Source organism: Panthera tigris, chromosome F3 (genome assembly GCF_018350195.1).
Source record: "Panthera tigris isolate Pti1 chromosome F3, P.tigris_Pti1_mat1.1, whole genome shotgun sequence".
Lineage (NCBI taxonomy): Eukaryota > Metazoa > Chordata > Mammalia > Carnivora > Felidae > Panthera > Panthera tigris.
In genome coordinates this window covers 29,733,169-29,746,694 of record NC_056678.1, presented here as the reverse complement: position 1 = coordinate 29,746,694, position 13,526 = coordinate 29,733,169, and the positions used below count along the sequence as shown (strand labels likewise).

The window sequence follows — 13,526 nt, the reverse complement described above, 5'->3', positions numbered from 1 at the left end:
GGGTAAGTGAAAATCCACCCTGAATAAGCTCCTTCTTCTCTATAGTCACTCCTATATTCCACAGAGATTCATTAAATATGTTTACTCTGGCCAGCATCAGGCATACCTTGGTCAACAAAGCAGACACATTTTCCAGCCTTTATGAGGCTTATTGCTGGAGGGAAGGTAGAGCCGTCAATACGTAAAAAGATAAGTAAATATATAATTACAAACTGATAAGATTGAAGGAAACCGCGTGAAGCTGGAAATATATTCCATTTCTTTCCGATCTTATTCTTACCCAAACCCCTGAGCAGCAACTATCGGAAGGCCTCTGATTAGGGCATGGGGTGGTTGGGGAAGCTGGTTAATGGCAGATACAAACTATGTGATTTTCTGCTGGGGATTCTGAGATCTGGTTGTGGAGATAAACAGTGTGATACACAGAAAGGGGTGGGACAGACAAAACAGCAGGGATTGGAGCCAAAGTGAACTTAAGAGTATGGACTTTGATCGGCTTTTTTGGTCCAAAGAGTGATACAAACAAAGCAATGAATTCCTATAACAGTGCAAAACCAGAAGAGGCCCCCAGGGCAGGGAAAGATGCTGTTTCACGGGAGTTGTGGGGCCAGCACAAAAGAAAAGGTACGCTAGGGTCCACAGAAGAGAATCCGAACCATTCTTTTGCTCATTTCCTTCGTGCTGTGCAAATTTTCTTTAACCAAGACTATAGAGAACGAACCCAATTTGTCTGAATCTCAATTCAAACTCAGCCCCGCGGTCCAGCTCTGTCATTCAAATTAAGAAAAAAATTGCGAAAGTATGAATTCCCCTCTCCTCTTCCCACCCCCTCGGCTCCTCCAAAATTAAAACAAACTAAAGCTAACAGAATGTTTGGTCTTCAGAATATTCTTTAAGAAGACAAGATTGGTTGAAAGACAAGTGGTAGACAGTGCCTTAAGCCTGAGCCACACAGAGGGACCATGCGAAATGGGAAGATAACACTTTGAAAGGAAAATGCCAAACATGAGATCACAGCAGTGGGAACAAGGCAACCAGCAAGCTGAGAAGTGACACGACATCATGGGTGCTACGTCTGTCCAAGTTGTGGCAAAATCTGCCAAGTCCAGATTGACTTCATTAGTCACTTAGATGCACAGAGATCACAGAAAAAACTCTCCTCCTCCTCATAGGCATAGTTGATCATTATATAAATAGAAACTGATTAGAACATCAAGATTTCTCCAAAGCATAAATATTTCATTCACCAACCAGTTGCTATTTGGCCTGTGGTGGTGGTTAAGAAGAAAGTGTGCAAGGCTACCACACAAAAGGTATGACTATCGTAGACTTTAACAGGGACATAGGTTTGACGTGGATTCCCATTGGATGTAGGGTAAACACGCAGACTACACTGTCCCAGATACAGTCAGGGAACTTGGGGAGAAGCAAGCACCACTGCGTTAGCCTAATTCAACCCTTCATTCCTTCAGGCCTACTTGAACCAAGATGATTCTCAATGAGCAAATATTTGCAAGGTCCTTTTTGGATGCCAGACATTGTGTTGGGCATTGGGAATTCTACACTGAACCAGACAACCACAAGCCTTCCCTCTTTTCATTCCCAACTTATCTTCAAGCCCTCTCCATCCCCTTACCCAGCTTCACTATTTTCCAGAGTGTTTATATCACTGACATTATATCCCATCCACATGTGCTTCTTGCTTGTTGCCTCACTTACAAGCTCCAAGGGCTGAGACTTTGTCTTCCTGTGTGGTATTCCCAACATCTAGGCCATTCTCTGAAGGCCTCAGAGAGTATTTGTTGGGTGAATAAGGTCTGTGCTCAAATAACTTATTTCACTTAGGGTAAGCAGAAGAAAAGAAAACCATAGGTGATGTGAGCTGGTATCATTAGATCATCTAACCTAGGAAATGAGGGAGGCCTTTCCTGAGCGAATGACTTTTAAGTGGGACCCTAACTAAAGAGAGGAGTTTGTCTGGAGAAGGGATTGGGGAGGCCTTTCAAACAAAGGCAGCAACACGATAAAGGTACCAGCAGTGCTGAGGTAACAGGAGAAAAGCCAGTGACGTGGAGACGTGGGGAGAATGGGGAGTTCCAGGAGGTGAGGCAGGAGCCCAGGACAGAAGCCAGATGATGAAAAGTCTTGTGGCACACATTCAGGACCTTGGACTTTATCCTGAGAGCAATATGAAGAGTTTTAGGCAGTGACACGATCACAACTCTCAATTCACGAATCTCTTCAATAAGCACACAAGCAAGCACTTAAATCTGAGCACTCTGAAACTGACTGGGCTTCAGAAAGGACTGGAAAATTTCAGCATGTGGAGAAGAGGGAAGTATAAAGACCTAGCCACGTTCACTGAGGGTATATCAGAGGCGCCACATTAGAACAGGCAGCAGCAAACAGATGGGCTTCTTGGTTTCTGAAGAGGCCGCGATCCAGCTACAGAAAGGCAAGGAACACCCGTGGGAAAACTTAGAGGAAACTGAGAAATCACAGATGAACAAATCTGTCTGTCTCTTTCCTGTTTTGAGGCCATCACTGCCCCACAAGCCCCTTCCTGGTCGGGCAAGACCGACTTTTGCTGGCTCTTCCTCCTTCAGGCCGCCCCTGGTGCTCTGGGCTCCAGCAGTAAGAGACCAGCTCAGGCCCGCCACGCACAGAAGTGTGCCTCCTCCACGCCTCGCAGGAGCCACCTGTCATTCTATCTCTCGCTCCGTCCTCATGGTGTCTCCTGACGAACTGCTGGTCTTTTGCCCAGAACCCAGCACTACGGCATGACACCTGGTCAGTGCCCAACAAATATTTGCTGGATTAATATTAGAGAGTGTGCTAAGGTGTCACTTTATCATACCTTTCTAGCAGACATTTATGCAGTGTCGACTTTGTGCACGGTGTCGAGGCCTCTTCATGCAATCTCACTTAACCTTCAATCTCAGAAGGCAGGTATCACTATTCCCAGTTTGCAGACAAGGAAACTAAGGCTCAGGGGGATACAGTGACTTGCTTAGGATTCCGCTCCCTTTGCAACGGGGACACACGCTTCTGTTCCTCTCCTGAGCCCATGGTCCGATGAATTAACGCTTTTGCTTAACTTCTCCCTGAAGGCTTCCTTGCTACTCCCAGCTTCTGTGAAATAAGCCTCAGGGCTCCTAAAGTATTTTGTGTCAACATGTATCCAGAACTATCCGACCTGATGCCTTCCCAAGCACACTGTGAAAGCCTCAGATGGGTCTTCTTTATCATCAGTGCTGAGTATGGTGTGTGGCACATGATATGGGCACAGGTTAATATTCGTTCAAGAACGAACGGATGGACGAATCGACCCTAAGGCGATCTAATGTAAATTCTAAATTCGTCCTTCAAGGAGCTCATCAAGAAAATGCAGTGCACACAAATCCTGACAGATGAATTGAAAAAACGCTCATTCGTGTCAACAAGCATCCAACGCCACTTATCCTTTCCTCTGCTTCCACCCATCACGATGTTCCTTGACGTACTGGTTCCTCTGGCAAATGGACAATCTGGTTTATTTTCAGAATTAGAGATACCAACATTGTACCGTTATGTAAAGGGAGAAAAGGGAGCCATGAAGACATTTGTATGACTACACATGAGTCATGGGTCCATGCACAAGCTGAGAGGACACAAAGCTGAGGAGCAAGCAGAAAAGGGAATTATTCACTGCCACCTGATTTTCCCTCAGAAGTACTGAAAGGCTACTCTTAGTTTAAAAAATAAGGGAGATGAGCGATACTGCTTTTTAAACTTGGAATATATCCCATAGAAATACTTAACGCAGACATCCAAAAGCTGAAATATCCCAAACCAACCACAGCTCAGAAGTTGGAATCTCCCTGACAAGATTACTATACTAGAAACAACATGTTTATTGGCTCATAAAAGACATGTCACCTAACAATTCATAACAGGGGGCCTGAAGGAAATAACTCACCCATTGCGAAGTCAATGTTCAAATCAATATCCCTTGGGGAGAAAAATATTGCTCATTGATGGAGATTGATTTTTCTTTTTCTTAAGAAACTCTCGAGGGGTAAACATCTTTTTCATAGTGAGTGTAACTAAACGTGCCAATGTCAAGGTCTACATTTCCCTATCCTCATTAGTATGATACTCACAAATTATTAGTGTAATTATAAATGCCTTTCAACCTGTTGAAAAATAGATTCCAGTTTCATTTTTTTTAAATCTCATTTTAATATCCAAGCAACATGACCACACAGACAGCATGATGTATGTCCTCTGCTTTACTTACCAGCCCTCTTATAGGTGAGATACTTTTTCCTATTTTAAAACAATCAAAAGTTAACATAAAGCCCAAGAAAACTGGATCTCAGGTTTACCTAGATCCCAGGTTTACCTACAAATTTAATGACTAGTTTAAAAAAAAATTCTCACTGTTTTTCTTCTTATCTTTCCCATTCCCACTTGTATCCCCAAATGATTGTCGTAACATTGTATGTAACCACTTACCACCTTGATGAAAGCAAGAAGTTTTAATGGGCAAAGAGAAAAAGACGGCTGGCCCTAGCCGGTTTTATATTTAACATGTTGTTGCAGGCCGATGAATCTTCTAGACTTATGTATAAGGCTGTGGTAGATTATGTTGTTTAATTCTTAGATTGTCTTCTTAGGCCAAATGTGTGACCAAAAGAAAGCTTGCCTTCTGCCCTTTTGAAACTCACAAGTTGCATAAGAAAGGACAGATGGATGATGTGGGGAAAAAAGAAATGTCATTCAATTAATGTTTGTTGAAAAGGGTGTCACAGATCATTGGCGGAACTTCCACTCATTGGCAATTCCCCCAAGCAGCCAAAGATTAATTGAGCACCCAGACTACTGAGTTCTATTAGGAGAGAAGAACAATGTGTTGGTGATCACAGAGGCTGAGCTGTGGAACCAACGGAAGTGTAAATGGATGCACCATCTTTGACATGAAGGAATAACACCCTTGTGACACCTTCGTAGACAAACGTTCAATTTTTGTTGTTTTTCTCCCAGAATGGAGATGGAACCACATCGAGCCACACTTTTGCACCCCACTCCCCCTGTGTCTAAAAGAACCTGTTTTTCAAATGGCTTGAGCAGACAAAATTAGGGGAAAAGTTCATAGACTGGCATCCTGTCGTGACCCACAGCTTGATCTTAGGAAAAATTCAAACCACACTTAATATACTGATTTTTCTCATCTAATAGTATAACTACAAGCACATATCATAATACACTAAATGCTGTACAGAATAACAAAGCAAAGCAAAACCAAAAAATGGAAATTAGAACCATTTAAGAATTAAGCCCCTTACTAAAAATTTGCTTCCGTAGGAAGTGAAAAGAACCTGGCCTGCCAGAAGCACCAAAATCAGTATTTATTTGTCGTTTAATTTTCTACTTACTTAAAATTTGAAAATTATTCTCCTGCTTTGGTAGGGCTATGCGGCTGCTCATCACTTAAAGTGCATCTCTGCTTTTACCACAAATTGAAGACACACTGACCTTGAGAGACAAGGAACAGAAATATCTATAGGCACTGGGAAGAAACTACAATGATGGGAAAAGCAGGAAAAAAAAAAGATACAGTCCTCTAGGAAGACTAAGGGAGTAACGATCAGAACACATCTGGGATTTGGTTCAAACTGACCTGGAACCAGAATGGATCTCCAAGCTGTTCTGTCTGACACACGTGCGTGAGCGCGCACACACACACACACACACACACACACACACACATTTCCCAAAGTGAAATCTGCAGATGTTATCCAAAGGAGTGAGCCTAAGAAAAGATTTCACTGGCAGGTACCGGCATCATTTTACCCCTCATGGGGATCCACGAGTGGGGTCTATCGGAAGGTTCTACCTAAGCATCCCACTAAAGCAGGGATCTGAAGGTGTCAGCAGGATTTGGCCGACTGGCCCATTCATGGAACTTCGGTTAATTATTGACTGATTAGGGATTTACCTTATCTTTCCATCGGCAGCTGGCTCAAGACTTAACGGTAAGCAATTTAGAGCCGGGGTGAACCTAACCACGTGTTTTGTTTTTTCTTTTAAATTCTCCTTTGGGTCACTTTAGCATGTCTTTCCCTACAATTCACGTTCAGGTCAGAACAGCCAGTTGGTACGGCACTGGGGAGTCTGCAAAAGGACTGGAAATGAGAGGAGTCTGGTTTATGGTGAGGAGTGTTCAGAGGCAAAGGCCCAGAGGACCTGTAGCCTTTTGCAAGACTTTACTTATTGGTCCAGGTTCCCCCTGCCTCCCCCCGCCACACACACACCCATTAAGTCCCTGGGAGAGAAGCCATGACTTTTTGTCTCTAAAAGTGATTGGGATGCTCTGGTCCTGGATGAGAAGGAGCAGTCCCCCCCCCCCACCCCACCCCCCTCCCACTCTGCAAGGCAGCCTCTCTGCCGAAGGCCTCTTGGCAAAGCCAGGGAATCAGCCCAGGCAGCTGAGACCCAGCTGCCCCAGATAAGAGGTGGCCCGTGTTAATGTACAGGCTTCCTCTGCACCTCAGCAGGGCCTTCCTTTTCTAAACAGTCTCCCTTTAATGTTGGCGAATGTTGTTTTTCCATTGACTCAACATCTCGCCTCTGGTGGTAAGCCAGTGGGGAAAGTTGGAGCGGGGGAGGGAGGAGGAACGGGGGAGAGGGTGATGCCAAAGCAAGAGGGAGAGGGACTGTCAGCGACATTTCCAAACAAGCCAGACACCTGCTTTGGAAAGACGGTGACCGAGCCTAAAATTCTTGCCTTCCTCTTGATTTAGATCGGCCTTTTGTTCCCTGCCTGTCTGTGATGGGCCCTGGGGCTTCCCGGTCCCCAGGACACTGCCCACTTCAGCTGCAGTCACTGCTATAACATGGACACCACTGGGAGGGATTCACAACTTTTCTCGAGGAATGTAACAGTCTTAGCCGAAGGAAAGAAACACTAAGAGAGCTACCGGGGCACACTGAGGAGGGAAAAGAAATTCTAAGGAAGAAATGAAAGAGAAGATGCAAAGAAAGCAGGTGACAGGAAGGGAATTAGGAAAGATAAGAGGAGAAAGGGAAAGTGAGGGAAAAAAAAAAACCAGAAGCATGGAAATGAAAGTCAAACAGGAGGAAAAAAAAAAAACCAGAAGCACGGAAATGAAAGTCAAACAGGAGAGAACAGAAGGTGCAAACAAAAAAGGAAAAGGAGAAAGGGGAGAGGAGAAGGTCGAAACATCTGAAATGAGAGTGTTCCCCCAGAAACTCGGGTTTTCAAGCCACAGGACAGAAGCTGGGTTGGGGATGGAGAGCAGTCCCCTCCGGGGCTTCTCTGGGCAACTCGAGGTCAAAGGGCATCTTCAAAACCAAATCTTGATTAGAGCCAGCTAAATGTTTTGACTTGAAGGAGACACGAAGGATTAAAAAGCAAAATAGAGCAGCATGGGTAAGAAAGAAACAGGAAAAGAAAGAAAATTAAAAAAAAAAAAAAACCTCACGGGAGACACAAAGGGAAGGATAGAAAACACTTCTGAATCAGCTAGTCATCTACTAACAGGCTGCAAAGATTTCCAATGACAAGTTGTCACATTAGTTTAGTGAAACTGAAGCAGTACTTATCCCCTTTCCTGTGCTTAATCTCTCCCTGCGTGCCACAAAAACATGCTACCACGTTTAATAGGATTAGTTTCGTTCACTTTCTCCCCCCACCCCTTTTATTTTTTACAATTCTATTTTCAGCAATACAGGGATCCTTGAATTCATCGACTTCCTGCAGTGCACAGCAAAACCTGGCATGCATGGATTTTTACCCTTTTAAAGACTCTATTTGAATCTGAAGAATGTAATTTGACTATTTTGTACCTTTTCTCCCCAATGAATTACTTTCTCCTCCTGGAAATCTCCAGAGCTTAGAGGGTGGGGGAGGGGTCGCCAGTGGTAAAAGGGTCCAGACAGAACCCGGGCTAGGAAAAAAGCTGAAGGAGCCCAATCTTGCAGAGGTTACGTGCCCTGGGAGAGACTGTTCTGGTTCTGACCGCACAGGCAGACCGGGCGTCACTGCTGACTGCTACTTACAGGTTCTGTGGCCTTGAGCAAGTGGTGAAAGCTTCCACAGTCTCAGTTTACTCATCCATACAGTGGGGATAATTCCTATCAGGGCTGCTGAGACAACTACACTTAATAGACTTTGTTTCTTCACTTCTGAGATTCCTGTTTTCTCATATTTTATTACGTTCCTGAAATCAGGATGTTTTACCACCTATTGTGCATTTAAGGTCACTGTGTTTTCCTTCTCTCTCATCTTTACATTGTCAGTGCATCTTCTAATCCATGGCATTTTAGAATTAAGAAAATGGCAGTGCTGGGTATAAAGCATCTGGCACAGTTATGGCCCTGGAAGTGCTCAATAAATGCCAACCTGCCTATCATCGTTTCTCACTTCGTCTGTTTGCCTCCTTCTGAAGTCTCACAGAAAGACCACTGGGATACCCAGAGGATTACGTGTGGACGCGTTTGCCCCTCATCCAGATTCTTCTAGGCTTGTGTTCCTAATTGAAGTTTCAGAGGCTCAACTAAATCCCACACATGATAATGATCTCCCCATGTTGGCTAAGACCCCAAATGCTCCAGTACACTCGGCTCCCTCAACAGGGTCACCAACTGCCATTCTTAGCCATGTCTTGCAAACGTTAGCTCTCTGTTGAATTGTGTCATTCCCTTCTCTTTGAGTTCACTTTGGGCTCTCTTGCCCTCTGCCTGCTACCCGCCCTCCCCGCCTCAGGCACCACTAGCAGAAGATTAGCATGGAGGAGATGAAGGGGTGAAGGCGTCTTATCTGGGAGGGAAAGAAGAGTGCCCAGGGAGACCTGGGGCTCAGAAGCAACCCTGGGCCTAGAGTGGGGATGGAGGCACTTCAGGGGACGTCCTGCTGGGAGACTGGGAGAGTGGGGGAGGGCAGGGCTGGAGGTAGGAGAGGGGAGCAGGGTGCAGGCCTGCCTGTGGTGGAGGGGGGGGCATCCCCAGCGGGAGACCCCCGGATGCCCCACCCAGTGAGGCCGGGCCTCACAGGGGGTCCTAGGCCTTCGGGTCAAGCTGGGACTAGTAAGCCAGCCAGTAGCTTCCTGTCTCAGCGAGACTGGTGAGGGCCTGAGGAAACCTAGTTGCTGCGCCCTTCATCCAGGCTTCAGCAAAGGCCACATGTCGCCTCTGGACCTTTTCTCCCGACTCCCTTTCAGTCCTCCAACCACACTCCCACGTGCCACTTAGCCCCCAGCAAGCCACCTGGTGGGGGAACTGGTGCTCCTCCCCTACCTTTCCGGTCACCCCTAGTACTCCCAGTGGCACTCTCCCCCTAACTCTGTCACCTTGTCGACCTCCACCTATACTCTTTCCTCACCCCCACCCACTCCCCTCCCACCCCCACAGACACTGTCCCCCTACCCATCCCTGGCCCCTCCAAACTCTGTCCCCCCACACATACTCTTTCCCCCCTCAGCCTCTGCCCCCATCTCCCCACCACCTTCTCAAGTGTAGGCCAAAGTGCTGTTTGTACCATGAGGGCCTTTGGGAGTGAAAGGTCAGTCGGTGTCACCTGTCTCCCTACAGCTTGGCCCCAGATGCGGGTTTCTCTGGAGTTGTCTTGGGGTTCTCTGTTTTGTCCCCTAGAGGCATCTCCCCCAGGTACAGAGAGTAACCAGAAAGCAGGAGCCTTCCATACTTGCCCACAGATATCCACAAACCTTAGGGGGGACAGGCCTCTAGGGGTGATGCATGAGCTCTCCCTCATTCAGGGAATATCTCCTCCCAACCCATGGGTTCATTCACCAGGGATCGGGCCCACAGACACCCCAAGCTGGCAATCTCTCCCTTATCTTGCTCCACGAAACACCCTGATTACGTATCTCAAGCTTTCGGAGGGTCCCAGCGAATACCTTTTTTGGGATGAGTAAATAGCTACTCAGCCGTCTCCAGTTCTAAAATTGTCAGCCTTCTCAATGTTTCTCTGCTAGTTCAGCCCATTCCATTTCTCTGGCTTTCTTCCCCTCACACGACTGCAGAGTCACAGCCAGGGATAGCACCTTCCTGCCTATCTTTCTTTGCCTTCTCACAGCTGCCTTTGGCTGGGTTCGCTTTTAATTATGTCGGGGCGTGCTTGTGTTCATTGGTTCACTGGAACAGAATTTTATGAAGCGTTGTAGTTTACATAGATTTGGGGAAGTTGTTCATTCAGACATGTAAAAGCAAACGATAGATGATACACATTTGTTTTAGTTTTACCTGGGAATGTTGACCTTTTTTTCCTCCTTGTTGTTCCCTTCTTGAATAGAACTTTTCGTCCTGCGGGTTTCACTGGTCTGATGGGCAGCTTCTGTAGGAAAGGTTTGCCATCTATAAAGCAGGGAAGGTGAAAGGAAAGAAAGAAAGAAAGAAAGAAAGAAAGAAAGAAAGAAAGAAAGAAAGAAAGAGAAAAGCAGACCTCAGATCAGCAAATGATTCCTGTCCACCTGGATGGACAGTTCTATAGGTGCAAGAGCCCAGAGCCTAGCTTCCAAATGTGCACCAAGTCTATGGTTTATGGCCTTAAAGGTGTGCACATAAGGGCCCAGTGGAGCAGCTATGCATAGGCTGAAATGTGCATACATGAACATATCAAAGGGCAAGTTTAGGTGAAGTTAGTTTCACCGAAATCTTTGGGAGAAAGGGTTCTGCATAAAAGGAGTAGGGATCCCGTGCAACTGTACAGAGCACACATTTGTAGACAAAATAGGCTCATTGAGCATCAATCACAAGCTGAACAATTTTACTTACATAACACTCTCTACAACTCCGTAAGTTGGATATTACCCCCACTTAACAGATAAAAAGAACTGAGGCTCACATAGATTAAGTAACACACCTAAGGTCACTGATCAGTAACTGAACAGTAATTGGAAACACAGCATGACCCCCAGAGGCCCAGGTCCTCCCACTGATTTCCCTTGCTGGGGTGGGCCCAGAAATCTTTGTTTTTTAAAAGCTCCCTTGGTGACTCCTGATTATGGGCCACTCTTGGGAACCACTGCTCCACATCAAACCATCCCGCTATCCCTGTTACCAGCCTTGCCTCCGAGCGAGCAGCCTTCTCCACGTTGGATAAAACATTTAAAACATATTTAAATAGCAATTTCGAAAAACTATGCAGCATATGGATTTTCCTTTTGATCTCAAAATGATGACAAACAGACACTTAGATACTTCATAAAAGAAATATCACCAGAAAAAATTATAGAAATCTGGCTTTCAACTCTCTCTTGCTCTAATTTAAACAAAATGCAACTTTCCAGAGTCGCGCTCTCTCCCCCCAAATAAATCCAAACTGGGAGCCTCCTTCGCTTTTCCCCCTGTGCCAGGCCTACACCTATTTATCTCGAATCCGCTCCTGAATAAAAGCCTAGCAAGGTGGACAGGAGGGGTAATTTAAGTCCTATCACCCCAAATCACCAAAAATCGAGCACCTCCTCGGAATTCACACCCTGGACTTGAAACACCAAAGAAAGGAGAAGCTGGGGGTAACGGCCAAATGTCCTTAATTGACAACAGAAAGGGGGTGGACAGGAGGGGAGGCTTCTTCCATCCTTTCAAACGCCCCCGCCCCTCCTCCTTGGGTCCCTGGGGAGGCCCCCGTCGCCCAGGTGGAGCGCGTCCCCGGGTGCGGGCGCGCCGCCGCCGGAACGGCCCCCGCAGCAACAGGCTGGCGGTGGCGGAGCGGGGACGCGGGGAAAGGGGGGGGGGAGGGCCGGGGGGATGCGCCGCGGGGCCGCGGGGCCCGGGCGGCGTCGGATGTTCGCTGCCCCGCGCAGCCCGGGGAGCAGGTGGCTGCCCTCTGCTCCCGGCGTGCGCCCCGCGCGGGCCAGCCGAGAGGGGCTCCGGCCCCGGAGGCGGCTCGGGAGGAGGCGGGGGCCGCAGAGCCCGGGCGGGGCGAGCGGGACCCCCGGGGGCCGCGCGGGCGGCAGGGGCGTGCCCTCCGCTCGGAGCTCCCGGCCGCCGCCGCCGCCGCCGCCGCCGCCGCCGCCGCCGCCGCCGCACCTCGCGCTCCGGGTCTCTGGGCCGAGAGGCCGCGACACCTAGCGCGGGGCCGCGGCGAAAAAGGAAGGGCCGGGAGGGAGGAGGGGACCGGGAGGTAGCCGCCGGCCAGGCAGCCCCGCTCGCGCCGGGTGCCAGGAGAGGCGACTCCCACCCTTCCCTCCCAACCCGAAACTTTTCCAGCCCACTGAGGCGTGTTCCTCACGGGTTTCGGCGGCCGGAGTCGCCGTCAGGGAGAGGCTCGGCAAACAAACGCGCCCCCCGACCCACGGGCGGAGGTACACAGGCACACGGGGAGGGACCGGGCCTCGGGGGAGGTGGCTGGGACCGTGAAGGCAGCAGGCGGCCACACAGCCGAAAGGGACTCCCCGCGTGCGAGAAGCAGTGCTTGAAAACCTGCAGAAGCTCGGGAGCCTAGCGGTGCCCGGAGGCTTTGCGTAACTTTGCCCACTGCGCCCCCGCGTGCAGAGGCGTCCCCTCGCACTCACACCCTCACCCCACCCCGCTCCCCCTCAGCCGCGGCCCGAGCCTGCCTTTGTATTTCAGTGACTGGGAAAGATCTGCTAATACTGAGCCAAAGAAGGAGGGATGTAAATTGCGAACATTCCACTCCCGTGTACCCCCCCACCCATACCGAGGGACGGCGTCCGGCTCTCCCCGAAAGCGTTCCCTCCGCTTCCCTCTGCCCTTGGGTCTCCAGCTTCTTTACTGTGGACTGAAGAAGGTAAAGCACACCCCGATCGATGCGAATGTTTTTCTGAAAGCACGACCTCTCCAAACCCTGGCCCCCAAAGAACCGGGTGGGGGTTGGAGAGGAAAGCACGTTATTTCGGGGGACAGCAGCACCCCTCGCAAGGCGCGCGCGCGGCCTGGCGGGCGCCTCGCCGGCTTCAGCGCGGCTGGGCGGAGTGGCTGGATTATGTAAGTAACAGCCCTCCATGTGCTCACCACCATCTGTTAATATCTTGATATTGGAAAGTTCGGTGCCTGAGGCAAAGCCAGGGCTGGCGCAGAGCGCCCTGCCTACTCCTTTCTACTGCAGGGCTGGGAAAGCACCTCCCTTCGATTGTTTTCGCCCACTTCCCTAAAATCGAGTAGTAGTGTGCCCCTTCAAGTCACTGACAACCAACCCCGCTCCCCGCAGGTGTGTGTTTGTGGACGAAGGATGATTTTGAGGTCACTTTACTGCAATGAATCCTTTCGATAAATTTATGTTTTTGTGACCCTTCTAGTTTCCTTTAGGCACTGTGGTGGGCTCTTATTTGGGATGGAAGCTTTATTATTTAAAACCAAAAAAAAATTTTTTTTTTTTTTTTTACTTTTTCTGCCAGCACTCCGGCCCCAAATTCTTGTAAGGGTTATATTTCAACTTCTTTGGAGCGCTTCGCCTCTGTTTACTTTGAAAGCCGTTGGTTAAACAAACATCACTCGGGAGGCTTCTAAGCAGTGGGGTTCCCAGGAGAGAAACGCTGCAG

The 13,526-nt window shown here is 48.5% G+C and overlaps 1 long non-coding RNA gene across 1 annotated transcript in view; it reads right to left on the bottom strand.

The window, feature by feature from the left end:
- The window catches only part of LOC107180979, a 90,094-nt gene that overhangs the window by 73,367 nt on the left and 3,201 nt on the right, over nucleotides 1-13,526 (bottom strand). The window contains exons 2-3 of the long non-coding RNA XR_006213869.1: nucleotides 10,267-10,377; nucleotides 9,921-10,158 (exon numbers count right to left, since the gene is read on the bottom strand). This is a non-coding gene — a long non-coding RNA (uncharacterized LOC107180979). The remainder of the gene's footprint in view (nucleotides 1-9,920; nucleotides 10,159-10,266; nucleotides 10,378-13,526) is intronic.